A 19,143-nucleotide genomic window follows, 5' to 3' on the forward strand; every position below is an offset into this window, starting at 1 on the left:
GGTGAAGAGTTACACAAAAGGGGGAAAAAGATAAAGGGGTCAACATGTAGCGTGGAGCCATGTGTTGGAATTGAACTCTTAATATATGGGGTGAATACCAGGTGAGCTACTAGTGCACCCCTTATTGCTTCAACTGTCACCATTTACTATCAACACATATTAGATATCCACATAAAAGATGGCAAATTTTCCTTGTAATCTCTGTTGGTAATTCTGTCTGTATCATGAGCCATTATGTGACCTCACTAAGCTGCTATGGCTGCAGAATACAGTTCACTTTGACCAGAAGAGGGCACACAGTCACACTGTGTGTGTGTGTGTGTGTGTGTGTGTGTGTGTGTGTGTGTGTGTGTGTGTGTGTGTGTGTGTGTTTGTGTGTCCGAGGCAAATGAGTGACAGTAGATTAGTGAGGGTCAGCAGACAAAGTTACCAGCCTGAGGGCATCATCACATCATTAAAGCTCCTGCTGTATTTCAGTCACAAATGTTTATATTAATCGCAAAGCAGACATTCTTTGTCGTTTCTCAACCTATGTTATGAAGTAAACAAGATGGATGAACACAATAAATAAAGAGATAAACAAAGAAGCTCTGTGTCTTGTACTTGTACACGACATCTTCAGAGCTGTGGTTCACTCAAATGCTTTTGCAGCAGACCAATGAAACAACATCCATCACTGTGGCCACAACACGGCCCGCTGCTGCACCACAGGGGTTGTTAATGTACATCCAAAGAGTAACAACTGCAGTAAAAGCCTCCACTTCACTTTTAATTGGCATTGTGTTTCAAGCCTAAGGTCTCTGTCGAACCAAGTGGATGCACTAATGGGATGGGAGATGTGCTGGATACACCATCAGGATTACACTTCCTCCATACATATGTATATATAAACATTCATTTCAGCGCTATGGTGTGAATATTTTTAGGATTAATAAAGCTAAACTAAATCCGTCAATCAAGCTGTCACACGGTCTCCTTGTATGTGAGATCCCCCAGTTGCGAGTGTGTGTTTATGCGTGTCCTCTGGGCTGGCTGCCAGTCAAAGAGTTCACTGCAACAATATTAATAGCTACAAATCCAGCGGCACTCAAACCAATCACAGACCTCCTGTGGCTCCAATCTGACGCTGACCCGTTGCCATGGCAAGGCTTTCGGGGTCAGTTTGATAAACAGTTTGGTAGTTCGAATAAACGGTTGCACCTCTGACTGGTCAAAAGAAACTGTTAAACTAATAGTGAGAATGGTTTTTGAGTAAACACTTGAGCTGGTTGGAAACTCAAAATGATTGTTTACTGATTTTCATGTGAAAATTGTATTGTTGTGATATGATCATATTGTGTTAATTGTTTTGCAAAATCCTGTAATTAATGATTCTGAGCAAACTGTAATTAAAACCCAAAACAATGAGCTGCGTTAAATCTGACAATTCATCCTCATCTGTGCTTGAGGCTCTAGGACTATAAAAACTATTAAAAAAAAAAAAGGTGTCGGGAACTTGCTGTATTTGAGGTTGAAAGTCTCAGGTTTGATTAACATTTGTTGGCGTTTGTTATATTCCAAAGTCTAAATATTGACAGATTTTCAATTTTATCATAAATGCATGTCTGTTCCATTTATCAGTTATCGGTCTCATTAACTACTAATAATTCGCACTGGCCAATCAGTCAACCCCTATTCTACACTCTTTGTTTCCATGGTCACGGGCACACGGCAATGTTAAACTGCAATCTGTAGGTTTAGAAACAGCCCAAGAGCCAGACAAAATTACATCATCTGGTGAATTTGAACTGAGTGGTGAGCAGGGAGATCTGGGCGTCGGTAAGATGAGGAGAAGTTTACCACAGTTCATCTTCACATACTAACCACGTAGTTATGATACAAAGATGGTTGAAAATCAGCAAAGTATCTTATCAATCACAACTTCTGCCAGAGGAGAGTCCTAACCACAGGAGGTCCATAGAGAGACAAGCCCATCAAAATATTACTCTAGCTCCCTTCATCCCAATAAAGTTCATTTATTCTACAACTCAGTCCTTCTCTGCAGCTCTTCCTCCTCTGCTCCTGCGCCAGGTAAATCACAGGCCTGTCTCCTCCACGTTCTGCTCAGCTGAGCTCTGCTGTTACTCAGTTTGCCAAGAGGCCTCTCTGTGTCCCTGCTGTCAGATCAGACCTGAGATATGGCTGAGAGCCTGTCCTCAGGTTCTGATGCGCAACCAGGCAGAAAAAATCGGCTGTGTATCAATCAATCCCAACATTACTGTAGTACAGCTATAGTCTGTATTTGAGGGGCGTCCTCCCCCTGCAGATTGGTTGCTTATGAAAGAGACCTGCAGCACAAATCAGATAGATTAAGCGTGTTCAAAGTAATCGGTTAAAGAGATATTTTAGCTATATATTAGATTTCAAGTGAGTGACTGAATTCTCTAGCCTCATTACAAAAGGGAAATGCCAATATTGCAACTTAAGAGAGAATCATTTAGAATAACTATGAAAAAAGCTGAAGTACTGATTTGACTGCAATAAGACAAACTATTTTCTTCACAGTTCTCAAATTTTACTTACATAGAAATGTATTCAGTGTTAATTTGGCAGGTACGCTACCTCGCTCGAAGACATAATTTCGTGCTTTGATTGGTGTTCCTCAAGGGGCGTCACTTTGTCACTGAATCCTTTCAGAAGAGGACTTTATTTTAAAAAATGCTACAAATATGCCTGTGTGTTGGACCAGTGCCCCTGCTGAGAGGCACAAGTCAGAGGAGAGAAAGAGGGCATTAATTTCATCATGGCACAGATCCTATAGCTGTGTTGGCAGCAATCATTGGATGCCCTGCCAGAACTCAAACAGATTAACAGAGAGTCAGTTAAACCTGATGGACTCCTCTGATAAAGCCCGCTGAAACTCACTTCCTCACTCACACACACACACACACACACATACAAATAAAAACATCAAATTTGGCACCGCATTTCTTCATGAGTTTGGATAAATTGTTAAACAAATTTAACTGTCAAACCTAAACTAGATAATTTAACCGTCGCTGACATTGTATAATTTCATAAATACGTGCTTACATACAAACCCACAGCCCCGCGCTGCACTGAGCTTGAAGTCTGGTGATTACTTGAACACTTTTTCATATTCACTGGGAATAAATTATCATAATGTTTTGGTTTTTTATAGCTCATTGTCATTTCAAATGTAGCTGCATCATTTATCAGCACCAGTGCGGTCTGAGTTTTACTGCGACTTCTTCCCTGCCTCCTAAATGTCTCCATGCCAGTTTACCCTATATACAGGATTAATCAAAAGCATCTGATATTTAAGTTCACTGCATTCATAATGCCTCCATTAGCTGTCCTATGTGATTGTATGCTAATGAATCCCAGTTTGGATGTGATTAATTGTGTGGTTGGTGGCACAAGCTCTAAAATAGACATCTGGGATGAACAGACCTGTTGGTTGGGGAATATCGGGAGCTTTTTTACACATGCCAGCATCTCTGGGATTGTACCAACACTGTGAAAGATGTCAAGAGCAAAACAAAACCAAAGGGATGACACAGATGCAAGTGTGCACACACACACATAATGACCAATGAAACTTCCCCTCCCGTAAATCTGAGAAAAGGGAAGGAGGATCTGTTCATTTACAGTAAACATTTAATTTTCAGTACTGCTATTCGAGTAGATACGGTATGTCAGCCCTGGATACACAGAAGTGGGCCATTTAAAGTTGTATTAATACTTAATTTAGATGCTATTCTTTCATTGACTCCTTGTTGAAAACCCCAACTTAGTGTAGTGACGGGAAGAGACTCTGATCATCGCATGAAGAAATCATTAAACTGCCTTCAACCTTCCCCTCAAGATCGATTTCCCAACAGGCCCTGACAAGAGATGTTTCATTTGTTCTGTTTCTGTTTCACAATAACACAAGACAGAAGATATACATTTGCACACTTTAGCATCATGTAGATATATATTCTACAGCTACTCCCCAAGCTTGAGACCCAAAATGATGTGATGCATTTTTGTGTGTTAAAGTCTAAAAGCTTCCAGTTTCTTTTTACCCAAGACACCACAGTTCCTTGCCTGTAGCTAGAATATTATTTCAAAGAATTTAGACTTTGTGACAGCTCATTAAGCTATGTAAAGCATTTTGAGCATTTTTTTTTGGTCGCTCTCACTCTTACTAGAGTAGATGAACACCGACTTCCAGGACTTCCTACAGAGACACCAGGAAAATACTGCTCCCTGTAAAAAACACAACTTCACATTTTTGCAATGTATGAAGCAAAGGGGATATATTGTGGTAATCTGTGAACTATTGGAGGTGCTGGTTTGGAGATTTTCTTACCTATGGACAGAGTTAAGCTGCTTCCAGTCTTTAGGCTAAACCAAGCTAATCAGCGAGAGCATACCAATCATTTCATCTAACTCACATCAAGACGTAAAGTAGGTGTATTTCCCAAAATGTTGCAACATTCCTTGAACAGTGAGATCCAAGACCTGAATGAAATCCCATTAACTTGTGACTTAAACCTTGAATTGTGAAGCAAATTACTGTGGGAAAAAAAGTCTAATTCAAAGGACTTCATACTCAAAATGATGATTTGTTACCTTGAACTTGTGAGAAAACATTTTGTTTCTTGTGTGCCTCCACAGTGAATGAAGTATCCAAAAAAAGGTGAATATCCATCATGAATAAAAATAAACAGGACTGCATGTCCTATGTCAAGCTATATTCAAACATCTGTTACTAACTCTCACATAATCATGTAACACAATCTAAGCCTAATTTATCCAGTCATATGTTGAGTACTTCCCAAACATATGAATTTTTGCTAAAACGTTTCAGTTTAAAAAACAGCAAAGCAAACAGTCAGAGGAGCGTGCACACATGGGTTTAAACCCGGGAACGCTCATGGCATGTGTTTGGAAAGTGCTGAGCATACTTCTGAATAAATGGGGCTTGGATTATGCACAAACTGTGTGAGGGTTTGGTAATGGATGTTTTGATTAATTTGCTGTTGTTAAACGTGTCCCCCTTTTTCTCCATTTCATCAAGATTTTTTCTTCGTTAATGGTGTCATGGAGGCAGGCAAGTAAAACATTTTCTTTATGAATTTAAAGTATTATGCACTGAGTAATTGATATACAAATGGTCACTTTGTCAATGAAATATTAAAATAGACAAAAATAAAAATGCACCAATGCTGAGGTTGGTAACTTCTACTTTTTGAATTTTGTTTTAGGTTGGCAAATATTCCAGGTGGACAAAAGTCAGAAAAAATCTCTCCTATCAAGATTTTAACTCTTCTCACTCTTTGTATTAACAAAAACAATACACCCATTACCCATTTCTACCCATTAGTAATTTCTACCCAGTTTCACCAGCTGAAATGACAAACATTTAGCAGATTATATCAGCTGCAGCCCATGGTAAATTAACAATAATCCCCGAAGTACCTTACCCGAACACCAAACTGAAACTTAACTTACTGTAGATTGTTGTGAACACAAAACTGCAATGTTTTTGCCTTATCATCCACCAAAATGTGGTCACTGATTTCAAATCAGTTTTGGTTTTAAGGACTGAGATTCTGTAAAATGTTTGGGAAACCTTATCCCCAACAATTACAGATAAATCAGGTCTTCAGACAACATGTGGCTGACAGAGGATTGTACAGTATGGTCCTAATGGCAGCCAGCTCAGCTGTGAATCTAAGAGGATGAGTCAGGTTCTTTGTGTCTGCCATTTTTCTCAGGAAAAAAAACAACGCCCTTTTCTGTCCCGGAAAAAAATGTTCTTCTCCGTCTGATAACCTCACAAGATGCCATGACAAGGCAGAAAAAAATTAGAATACTTGTAAGTAAAAAATGTAAAAATAACATATCAATACACGGCTGAGTTTTGACAGGATACTGAGTGTGTGTGTGCACGATGAAAAGATAAGTGAAAGAAAGAGAATAAACACAGACTGCAAGAAAGATGAGTACTGATTTTGCTGGAGGAGCAGAATGAAATATCTGGAGAGCTCAAGCAGGCGAGAAAAGTGCAAACACATCAAAAATCCAGAATGTGCAGACAGGAACTGAAATTGTTAGACGCTTACAATGTAGATGCACTCCACAAAACACACACATAGAGAGTGCAGCTTCTCTAATCTTTCTGCTACAGTGGATACTGTGATGGGGAAGTAGAACATACTTTAGAGGAAGCCAGAGATGCTAACTTCATTGCCTGCAAGCAAATATAAATATAAAACATATTTTTAAAAGATTTTCTGTTTTGCATGTTTGAATCACGGTCATATCTAATCCCAATTAGCCTAGACATTTCTGTGGTCAGGAGGCCGATAAATGCACACAGGTTCAGATGCAAACTCAAACCCACAAGTGCCGATTTTGGTAATCAGCCAAAGCGGATTTCCAGATTGAGTTACAGTAAGCGAGCAGGTGCAGCCTCTATGTCAAGGAACACTGGCTGCTTGGAAGAAAAAAAATCACACCTGCAAATGTTTTTTTCTTTTTTTTCACAGTCCTAATTACACTTCTCTGGCAAAAGAAAATAAGTGGCTCTCATTTCTGACACACACTCGCAGCAGCATTGAGGTCTAGACGGCACAGAGCCTCTTCCCAGTTGATTCTGCTGTGTGCTTCAGGTCAAGTGGGTGATGAAGCTGTTGTGGAAAGTTGTGTGGACGCCTGCTGTTAATTTTAATGAGACACTGCCAAACTGAAAGATGCAGCAGCAGGTGAAGGATGACACCACTGGATTTCATTTGTGGATTTTCAGTACGTGAAAATACCAACATGCATGGTGTGAAAAAAATCCCTTCGAGTGCACTGGATCAATTTTTTTTAATGATTTGGTCTATAAAAAGACCTAGAGAAGGTGCACTAGTTAGCTTACCCTTATTACTTTTGCTAAACGGCAGTCCGCTGGCTAAAATAGCCATGTAAAATTACAGACTGCAGACTTATATGCAAAATTATTATTATTGTTTGTACATGATGATCTGAGGCACCTACACATGAACTGCACTCTCGTGGGTGAACGTCTTGTTTTGTTTGACCCATCCACCTCCTCTTTCTTCTGCCCAACACGGACATCAGTTGGTTTCATGCTGTGTTCACAATACAAACAACTCAACATGAGAGCAACAGGTCATTCTCATCGGAAACCGATGACATGAAGCTACAAACTGAAGCCCAAATGTTGTCAGTGCGGACAGGCGTGACATACCACTAATACAAGTTAGGCTGGCCTCAACTGTTTTCAGTGCTCCAATGATGTGATGAAAGTGTCAACCAATCATATATTTTTGTTTCTAGATGTGGTGTCGTGGTATTTAGCTTAGTTAGTTGACTGTTAGCTCCATGTGCCTTGTGGTAGATGCAATGGGCCAGCTAATGTGATGTTAAAATGAGGCTCAGACATTGATCAAAAGACATTCAGTTGAGGTGCATTGTTTCAAGAAGCAGACACACACAAGCCTATGACAACATAACTATGTCAAGAAGCACTTGAGAAACACCCCAACATTATTTTGGCAATAATATAGCTGGTTGTGTTGTTGCTATATCGCTCATACCATCAGCATCGAGTATTAGCGTGGATCTGTTTACACCGGAGACCGTGACAAAGCATCAGTATTCAACTAACTGGAGATGAGAACAAGCGGAGAATCAATATTTTATTTGTTTTAAAACAATGTGTTTATGTATAAGCAACTCAAATCTGCCTTAAACGAGGGGACGTGACGTGGCACACTGACAAACTGGGATATTCTGAAACGCCATACTGCATATTTATTGTTGCGGCCAACAATGCCACTTTTGACCTCCAAGAACTTCAAAACAGGATAAAGCAACAAAGACTAAATGCCTAAATTAGGTGTCACAGCAATCAGTTTGGTTTGGGTTTTTTTTTTTTTGTCAGTGGGAGATTACTAACAGGTGGAATATTACCAACACCAGTCACACTGCTTACCTCACACTGACTGTATTAACAAAAGGTTTCCCACATTTCCTCATACCTTCTCTTATATGACATGACCAAGTCTCATCCATGACTCTGGGGAGTGTTACACTTAAAAAATGTCTTGGAGTAAAAAACTATAGACACTAAATTCAGGAGAGTGTATTACTGAAACTGGTAGAGGAGAATCAATCTTAATTTTAAAAGGTCAGTTCAGCCATATTACATCAAAGTGTATAAGACATACATCTAGTGGTATCTAGCAACTTTTTGTAGGGACTATTTCTTCATTAGAAAGCAGTTTCAGGACGTACCTGTGGCCTCGAGGTTTAACGGCTGACTGTGAAATAGCAGAAACTGCTTCAAGTCAGGGAAAGGAAACTGCTGCATGTTATTCCCCCCTCTCTCTTCCCTTATTTCCTGCCAACTCTGTTCTTCTCTATCTAATAAAAAATAAAGTATGCCCTCAAAGTACTTCTTTAATAAAGTCAATAAACACTTTTCAAGGCCTGTGGATTACCCTGAGTCAGTGGGACATTGTTTCTCAAAAGTGTTTTTCCATGAACTAAGCACCATACCAAAACTACAAAAAGCAGTTCCCTTCCTTTTAGGGATGTAACTAACATCATAATCATCAATTAATCTGCTGCTCTGCTCTTTTCTTGTTTGACCAATTAATCATCATTGTTGATGAAATGTCAGACAACTGTGAAATAGTTACTGAGAAGCCAGGGTGACAGATTCAAATGCGTGTTTCATCCAAGATATTCAGTTCATAATCACAGCCTATATGACACCAAAAACATCAAATCCTCACAATTGACACGCTGGAACAGGAGAATGTTCTGTGCGCAAGAAAATAACTGCAATGCTTAAATGATTATCAAAATAATTAGTGATTAATATTTCGTGGACTAGACAATTGATTAATCAGCTCATTGTTCCGGCTCTAATTCCAAAATCCTAAAAACATCTGGAAATGAAACCAGAACATTCTGCATGCTGACTACATGCCACTATGTGGAAAATATGTGTTTTTGCAAGACATTTTTAGTGTCTCTGGAGATCAGACGTCGATGTTTGGGGTGATGAGACATGGTGCACATACGGAGAGAGGGTTATTCATCACACAACCTTTGACACATCAAGACATGTCTTGATTTAGACCCTCATCCTCCCACTTTTCTTCACAGCAGCCATATCCAAGGTAATGGAACAAATGAAGGTGTCAGGTTGGTTTGACAAAGTGCCCCAGCAACCCCCCCCCTTCCTTTTTGAAATGGGGATAATCAGACCTTGCGTCGCTCCAAAATAACACACCCTTGATGTCGCACATCTTGACAAAACTAACTCTATCCATGTGGAGCAGTTACACAAGTTTTACTCATGTTAATATGATGTTGATTGATCAAACAGCGACTTGTGTATCTTGTGTAAAGGTCCAGTGTGTAGGATTCAGGGGAATATATTGGCAGATATGGAAGATAATATAATATGTGTTTTCCTTAGTGTGTAATCAATTGAAAATAAGAATTGTTGTGTTTACGTTAGCTTACAATGAGCTGTTTATATCGAAGTGGGATGCGGGTCCTCTTCCACATAGTTCACTATGTTGCACCGTCATGTTTCTACCATGGCCCAGAACAGACAAACCAGGGTTTCCCACACATTCATTCACACATCCATGATCAAAACATCTGCCACCACAAAGTGATTTTATATTTTGAAGCTGGAGTGCCATAGAAATATGCCATTTGGTTATGGATTGCGCCACACTCTTGGAGCGTAGAGTGTACTCTAGACTCAGACGGAGCAACAGAATGCCTGGCACAGTGAAAATGAAACTTAACCTTTAACTGCGCTCGGTGTAAAAGTTTGCATTCACTGCCATTGCAGCAGCTGCTCCTTTTACTCATGGATCTGATCTGATCAACTCTGACCAGACTGATAGATCAATTTTCCAGCCCAGGACTAAAACTCCACAAAGTGCTGCTGGGGAAAAAAAGAACTCCCAAATAGTTGCACCGGCGCTGCATTCACAAACGTCTCATGCAGCTACCGCCACATATAGATTGTAATTCTATGGAAAACACTGAAAACCAAGTACACGCTCTAGATGTGTGTTTTGCACCAGTCATGGTAGTTAGCAGCTCCTCTGCAATGAGCCCAACAGCTTTAGAAAAATACTAATTTTAATGCAAAAACGTTTTATTCAGTGTTTTTACAGTTTAATTCCCCCAGTACGTTTATTTTAGAGAGAAAGAGGCCTCTGCTTATGGTAAATACCTCCTGAACAATCAATTAACACTGAAGGAATCCTTACCAGGAGTTCATGCTTGGCATATGGGAGAAGTTTCCGCTGATTGAAATCTGCAGTCCTCACCACAAGATGCAATGAAATCTTACACACTGCTCCTTTCAGATTTTCAGCTCAAACCATATTCAACCAAGAGGCTGAAAATAAAAACTGTTACACAGCCATAATCACTCATTCATCTGTATTAACTCATACAGCATAAAGCAGCAGGTAGCTCATGTCAGCCTCATAACCTGCGACTTGACAGAGCAGCTTATCCCTCCCTGGACAGCACAAATTATGCTAAACGTTGTCAAGAAAAAGCCATTTCTCCCATCTGAACCATCATTACAGCTGTTCACCTGAATGGTTTGAATGTTGTCGCAGCTGTCCGTGTGATCACACCGGCTTCAACAGCTGTACACAGCATCACACAGCAACTTGCATTCATTTCATTGAATTAGTATTTGTCAAACAAACTAATTTCAAACCTACTACACCACATTAAGTCTACAAAACAAATTTGTACCAGCAATAACAGGATGAGTTCATTATTTAAATCACTATTAAAAACTGCAACACACTTAAAATGATCAAAGAAGTGTGCCGTATTCTCAGGCACAGCAGAGATTTAGAGCTAGAATTTCTTTTCGCTGCAGTAACAGGGGACTGTTTCTGACATGAATGTATTATTTGATGAAATTTAATTCATGAATACTCTTAAAAATAACAAGCAGCATACCTCTTCTGGCAACGCAGACACCATCAGCAGAAACAAGTGATGGGGAACAACAGAAAAGTCATTAGTAATAAAAATGAATTTCATATTCCTAATGAAATGACAGTAGGGACTCTGCTCTTGGGATCTTGTGGTTGTTTTGCAAAAATCCATATCAAAAGTTGATTATATCTGTTCTGTTTACAAGCACTTGAGTAAATTACACATATGACCAGTGAACTGATCTTCTTCCAAAGGACAAACCCCAAAGAAGTTCCAGAAATTGCACAGCACCTCCCAAAGATCGCATGACAGTCTGAGTTTAAAACACAATGACATATAAACTATTTTCTTTGTCTGCTAAGCCACAGTGGCTGCTGCTGCAGCTCAAGCCAATTACACAGTTTTTCCTCCAGTTAGTCCAAACAAAACACTGCTGCCGATGTTCAAAGGCAAAAACAAACTTTCATGAGATGCCTCTAAGATGAGTTGCTAGTTCTGCATAATATTAGTGGGACAGACAGTGACTAAAAAAAATGCATTTACAGGGAAAGGTCACAGATTATCAATTAGGCATACATACTTGCTATACTCCAAGTCAGTCATTAGTCTCCAAAACTCAACTTGTACATACTGGAAAACTTGGGTTAAAAAAATGCATTACATTGAACATTATAGTTACAGAGATAGTTTTAGATCTTTTGAAGTAAGGCTGTATGAGGTACTTAACTATTGTCAGTGTATTACAAACAGTATATGTCAGTCAGCATGTACTTTATACTAAGAGTATTCCAATGGGGAAGCTAGGAACAGCTTCAGTTTCCAATTTGATACCATCAAAATGATGATTCTTGTTCGCCCCAAAAATGTCTATCACATTAATGCACTAGAAGACATTAACACTTCTGAAGTCAGTGTGTGTATCGACTAAGTTACGGCTTTGAAAAAAAAAATAATTCTGAAAGCACGTTTGCGATGATGGATTAGCCATCAAAAACATTTTTGCATGTAGATTTTTGTACTCGAACAAAGTAATGATTATGGATGGCTGACTGGCTTTCAGAAATCTAATTAAGTATGATATGCTGAAGAAAATAGTTAATAGAGATGTAAAGCAGAATGCATAGTGTGTGTTTGCTTAAAAGACTAAAATCTGAACTGGAGCTTGAATAAGCTTTGCTCTTATGAATCAAAGCTCAGGGGAAACAGTATATAATAAAATATATAATAAATATGCTGGGAATCGTATTAGAATAAAACATGTTTTTTTTATTGATTGATTCCTTATAGTCACGCAGCTTTCAAAAAATACATCAAATGTTGTTTAATGTCCTGCCATGCAAACAGTCTGAGTAAAGGTGAGTGACTATATAGGCTACAGTACATCCAAATGTACTGTAGTCACACTGCAACTGGAGAGACTGTCGACAGACACTTACAAGACATCCATATAAATGAAAGACGCAGAGCCTCTGTTCTTAATGCGGAACTTAAAGACAATTTTCATCCCTATTTCCACACTGTCGTATCGCTCTGCCTTCAGTCGCTCCTGTTTCAAGACGTCACCTTCAACACTGCTGATTAAGTAGCAGTGTGTCAAGTCTGCAGTCAGTCCACCAATCAGACACAGACAGGTGACAAATTAAAGCAAAGAGGAAACACGAGGAGAGAAATAATTAATGCAGATTCTTCCATACAGCATGTAAGGAGTCACTCAACAATTTGATGAGCATGGAAGTGATGTGAATTATATGCTATGCACTCTGCAGTCTATACATCTGAACCTAATTTACCTCCAAATACAATGAAGAGCCACTAATGTTAGCCTTCACTCCTGACAGCACCTAAAAAAGGCTTTCATATAATGGGGAAATACATACAGACACATGGAAGTGGCTTTTCTATAGTGTAACCTGCAACATGCCAGACAAAGGAAGTTTATAATGTGCTCCTCAGAAGTAATGCTCAGTTAATCTTACATTGGAGCAGATGAACACATCATTTCATCCCTACACTTTTGCTCATGCTTTTTTAATAGTCTTAAAAAAAAACACCAACCTTCAAACTCTTTAAATTAAGAGTATTGCTCTTTTTATTAGCCCAGGCGCCAGAAGAAAAAATGTTGGCATTGTACGTTTCTGTAAACCATGGATAAGTTACATTTGTACATTTCAGACATATCATACCAGAGTAGTATGTGGGCTCTATATGAGTACATGAAATGTTGTCATCAGGAGGTAGAAGGGCCGGTGTATGACGTTTCACCTAGGTGAGACACCTGCCAAGCTGCAGAGCACTGTTTGAGACCAACAAACAGCAAAAAAGTGCATTTTTATGTGAATCATCACAGCTTTTCCAGCAGTTTTTTGTCCAATTTTAAGCCAAAAAAATGATCTTTTCCTCACAATAACCATGCGTCTTTGGACCCACACAAATCACCTAACCTCCCATAACCACTGCTTTCTTAAAGGTAAAGAAACTTATCTGCTACATAATAACATGAAAATGTCATGTGTCTGGTGTTTGCGGAAACATACATTGCCAACATTTATTCTAGTGATCGGGTTGTTACTGTACCATCACCAAAACACCAAAAAAAGGAATAAGTTTTATAAGAATTGTGTTTAATCGCTCCTGTGGAGCACCGGATAATCTATGGTAACACAAGAGACAATCCCGATGCAGCTACCAGTTCAACAGACCAGCAGGTGAACGCAAAGTATCACTCTGAATATTTAGACTCTTGATAGTGATATGAAACCCAAAAAAGAACAAATAAAATATACAAAAATCAAATATATAAGCCACTGTGTTCGTTGTCTGGCTACAGCAGCACAGAGTATTGTACTCTTGTGGCTCCTTCTCCACACTCTCTTTTTGATTCGTTGCCACGAGCAGATAGAAACCTAGGGAGACTGTGAAAGCCCTAATGACATCATCAACCATAGCCCGCTACCTGCAGCAGTGCCATCCGATGGTCCATTCAGCTGAGCCAGCACCTCTGCTCGGCTGATGTATAGCAGCTGTCGAGCCCTCCCTGTCTTCATCCCGTACATTATCATTTTATTGCGCCCGTGCAACACACACAAATTACACACACACACGCACACACAGTACGTCTGAGTGAGGGAGGCAACTCAAGATCAGTAAGAAATGTCAATATAAACACTGTGTGGTCTCATAACCAATGTTTTTTTAACTACTGCCATTAGCATTACTCCAGTGAGAGTTAGTTCAAGGGGATGTATGACATCATCCATAGGAAGTCATTAGATTGGATCAATACTCTATTCCCGACAGACGAAGACCAGCCACAGTGGGGCACAGCAGCAGGGCAGGCCAGGATTGAGTTAGTGCATGGGAGGCAAAGCGAAACGACACAGTATCATACCTTTAATATGTTATTAGATTACAGCCCTGCCAGACGCTGATACAACAGGACTAGCAGGGGACGTGTTCATACGATTACAGTCCAGGATCAGATAACAAAAGCAGTATGGGACACTCAGACAGAGTCTACGAGGCACTGGGAACCTTGTGGTGCAATTGCAGCTGCCATACGGTGGTAATATTGTTAATAGACTTTTAATTAGTTCAGCTGAGGATCAATTAAAAAAGTAAAACTTGCTAAGCAGGAAGTCTCCTAAACAGAGGTAATGACTGACACCATCACGATGTCCTTACAGTCCCCGGAGTTCAGGAAAACCCACATCCTGAGTAATGCACGCATGTACTCCTGTAAAAGGGAACAGGATACGTATGAGAGCAAATTTTGGTTGGCTGGATCCATCTCCCGTCTCTCTTTACAGAATGCAATCAATAATATTTTACAGATTAAGCATCAGAAAGGAGACAGGGGTAAGCAGCTGATGTAGAGTATGAGTCAGAGAACAGTGTCTGCAGGTGCCATTTAAAAAAACAGTTGACATTAAAGATTGAAATAGAAAGATATTAGCACATTAGATCACTGCTGCTGCTTGGCTGGGGTGCAAATCACAAGTGGGGCGGTTACCTACAACATTATCACGCGTTCCCGCATGGGAAATACAAAAGGAAGTCTACGTGTTTTATGGAGAGAGAGAGAGAAACACTGGGGGAGAGAGTGTTAGCCTACATTTTTTTGATTGGTGTGTAAATCAAAAGTTTTATCACAAAATTGATTCTCTGGACATATGATACATAGATATTGCAGATATCACAAAGTCTGCTCCGATACAATTTGATTTGATTCAAATTAGGGGTGATTAATATAAGGAGATATAAGTAAATATACACATTGTCTATTTATCGGCTGCTTATCATAATCTGCCTGACGCTAACCCGCTAGCATTGTTTGACTGTTTGAGAAGGAGGCGTGCTTTCACAGAAATGGTATCACAGACATGCCATGGAAATTTAAAAATAAAGGTGTGCCTTAAAGTTAGCAATATGTATAGATGATTTAATTTTGCTTGTTGATATTAGATTGTTGTTAACTGAAATCGATAAATCAATAATAAAGATTCACAGAGGTCGAAATACAAAGTTATGCAGTAAAAAACTCAAACATCACACTGAAATGTATTTGTCAGTGTACTAAAGTAAGTCATAACATGTATAGTAAAACTTGTCACTGCTAAGCAGCACTTACAACACCCTCCCTGTTCATACTGATAATCTACAGGGAGACTCAACTTGCTTTGGCAGGAGGGCCACTTTTGCAGATGACAGGATGCCAGGGGCCAATTGCAACAGTTCCACACAGGGACATATCCCTTGCGTTCATGAAGAGTAAAAAAAACCCTGTATGTAAACAATATGACAATATATCAATCAAGGTTTTAGATTAGCATTTGTTTTTTCAAATTAATTGATTATTTGACAAGGTATGGCTGAAATGATGACCACGAAAACTAATTTGTAACAAAAATATTGATTGAAGGCCATTTTCAAGAAAAATGACAAAATTTCTAAAATTTTACTTTTTCTGTTGTTCATGTTGTTCTTTGCCTTCAATGATAGTAAATATATTATCTTTGGGTTTTGGGACTGTTGGTTGCACAAAGTAAGGCATTTTAATACGTCAACTTTAATTCTGTGAAACTGTGATGGACATTTGTGTCACCGCTGCCTAACATTTAGAGGAAGAATAACTGACACGTGAAACTACAATGTTAATGATCATTAGCTGCATTACCATTAGCTTTTACAAAACTAGTTTGGCTTGAAAAACTAGTCAACACAAATAAAAATATTTTACTTTCAGCTCTAGGCCCTTTGAAAGATGCTGTATGAGATTCATGACGACAGGCATCAAATTCTGGAAAAAAAAACTAATTAGCCAAAATAAAGTCTTACTGCGGGTGAACCAAAGCTAAAAACCTTTTTCTGAAACTCTTCTGCAAGTCGAAATGTTTCTAGCCGTTGTTAAATTGAATTTGATTGAAACCTCTATAGAATAGCACAATGGGGGCTGTCAAACGCATCCTCTGTTCCATATTGTAAAATAATGTGGGAGGCACATTTCACCATCACAACCAATTGTGTCAAACAATGACGGCAGTTAATTGGCAGAAAGCTACTATCGGAGCCTTCAGATACTTTGGATTGCATTCTTTTCGCCCTCCAATTACTTTCCTCAGAACCTATCTCCGGAGACAGAAAGTATAAGTTAATTTGCAAGCACACAATGGGACAGTCCATTAAGACTGCAGGCTCCTTCCCTCACATTTTTAGCCGCTTAACAGACAAAGTCTCCATCGCCCTCTTCCTTCCTTTTGGAATCATAATCATGGCTTTACTTTCTCATTTCTCCCTGCAGTCGGTCCTGACAGGACGACTGATGACTTCAGAGTATGTTGACAGCTCAGGCAGCTCGGGGTCTGGAATAGATGAGATTTCTCATAACGGCAGAAAGCTTGTTGATACCTGCAAAATCCTTCACTGTCAGAGGGCAGTAAGTCAGCCGGTTGTGACGGAGGACCAGGCCAGGCCAGGAAGAGGAAACAGGAGGGAGTGGAGTGCACTCTCGGAAGTGCATGAAAGGATTTTTCACTGCAAATAAGTTGGTGCAAGTGCAGCCAAAACTTAAAGAAAAAAAAAGACTCTAAAAGTCACTTGATATGTTTTTCTAATTACTATTATGAAAAAAAAGTAACCCTGAACATTTGACATAATGTTGCTATTGCTATAACTCCGTAAAATACTCAACATGAAGACTGTGACAAGTTGAAAACAGCTCATGAATAAAAAAGGCTTACTTCTCTCTTTTGCCGCTACAGTAGATTAAGTGTTACCAATTACTTTTTTTTCCAAAGTCGAGATATTTCTTTTGTTCAACTCGAGTGCGACACCAAGATTAGATTTCCAACTGCTTGCCTACAAAAAGGCCACCGTCCGTCACTCAAACACTCATCTATGTGAGAAACTTAAACAGAGTGTGTGTGTGTGTGTGTGTGTGTGTGTGTGTGTGTGGAGAAGAAGACGATCTATATGCGGTAATTCCATGTGAGGAGGCCGGACTTCTGACACAGCAGCACGACAGAGAGAATACGCATTGTGTTATCTGCAAGTTTATGCATACACACTCCATAGATACCAACGGGACAATGAGGCTTCTTATCGCAACAAGCCCTCAGTATTTCACAACACTGGCAAAGACATAACCAAAGGCTACAGCGATGTGAAACACACACACACACAGACACAGCTCGCTCATCCTATAACCCTGACAGTAGCAAACCACCACACTGGAGCCTGCTGCATGATTAAGGTGGTGTTATGAGAAGCTCCCTTTGACATTACGCCAGGACTCGTTGCCTTGGAATGAAAATGAGCAAAATGTTTGACCTCCCACTGGAAAAAATAAACAGTGCAGCAGGCTTTCACAAAGTGGTAGCAAGAAAATACAACACAAGAGTACTTTGCTTTCAAAAAGATTTAAGCTGCAACCTCAATACAGTTGCACACAGCAGGGCTAGAGTGTAAGGTGGAACAAACTGAGGAAAGCTGATCCTGCAGCCAATGAGGAGACAGAGTGCAACATGAGAGCCACTGTAACATTTCACTTATTACTGGGTCTGATGACAGACTACAAATCTCACTGTTTCTACCTTTTCCAGTTTAATCCAAGTGTGGAATCATTGTGTTGTTGATGTCACGCAGAGGATATAGCAAAAGAATCAGTGATGTTTTTCCCTGCAGCTAGCCTGTGGAAGCAGTGCAGCTGCCACTTGGCTTTATTATGGTTCATAATAAGGCAACATCCAGCCGGACAGTGAGCCTCAGACCTGGAGTCTACAGTAAATACAGTAGCAAATGTTTGTGGGACAAAGCAGGCTGCCACCATGCAAATTTTACCATTAACAATCCATATTGATCCAGTATGGTAAAAGGGGTGCTGTATGACCCCTGATGCACATATGTAAATGCAGGTTAACAGCACCTTAGACCGCAATGCCACAATATCAATGCATTAATGCTTAATCGTGCAATAAATTATATTTTCATGATCTGGTGTGCCATCTTATTCCACCAAAGGCTTAGGAGACTAACAAAGGCTTGCTCGGACACAGACAACATTACGTCCTCTCTCGCAAATACACGCTGAATGGGCAAAAACCAAAGCATTGGATTCATTTCAATACAGCAGCTGAAATAAACGCGTTGCTGATTTTTTTTTTTTTTTATTTTTTACTGCAGAGCGCAACAGTCGCTGACATTAAACTGAATTTTCATACCTTTATCACAACAGGCTACCGTCGCCGGAGACTCAGCGGGTAATTAAAAAAAAAAAGAAGAAGAAGAAAAGGAGCAAATTCTCACACATTCACATCCCAGCACAGTCCAGACGCACGTCCGTCCGTCCGTCCAACCGACCGACCGTCAGCCGCCTCCGGTTGGGTTTAACACAGCGAGAGACGCAGCGGAGACACAGGACACTCAGTGTGGACGGACGCATAGCTGCATTGGACTAAATGTTGCTCCATATTCCCACTAACAGAAAAAAGAAGACACTCACCGCTGTGTTTGGTACCGAATGACGACGTTTTGTTTATTTCATTGCCCCCGCTGAGCAGCTGTGTGTAGTGGTGCGTCACTGACTTCCGCGTTAAGATGGAGTGAAAAAAAAATGCAGGAGAAATAATTAATTTAAAGGACAGGCGG

At 39.8% G+C, this 19,143-nt stretch overlaps 1 protein-coding gene across 7 annotated transcripts in view; it reads right to left on the minus strand.

The window, feature by feature from the left end:
- The window catches only part of marchf8 (membrane-associated ring finger (C3HC4) 8), a 93,624-nt gene extending 74,481 nt beyond the window's left edge, over positions 1–19,143 (minus strand). For 3 of the 7 annotated variants that reach the window (XM_088086991.1, XM_088086992.1, XM_042502156.2), the window contains exon 1: positions 18,998–19,143. The gene's annotated coding sequence lies outside the window, so the exon portion shown is untranslated. The other 4 variants (XM_088086995.1, XM_088086994.1, XM_088086989.1 and 1 more) reach the window with 3 other exon arrangements.

This window comes from Plectropomus leopardus, chromosome 13 (assembly GCF_026936395.1).
Source record: "Plectropomus leopardus strain MGB_pleo_1.0 chromosome 13, ASM2693639v1, whole genome shotgun sequence".
Classification (NCBI taxonomy): Eukaryota; Metazoa; Chordata; class Actinopteri; order Perciformes; family Serranidae; genus Plectropomus; species Plectropomus leopardus.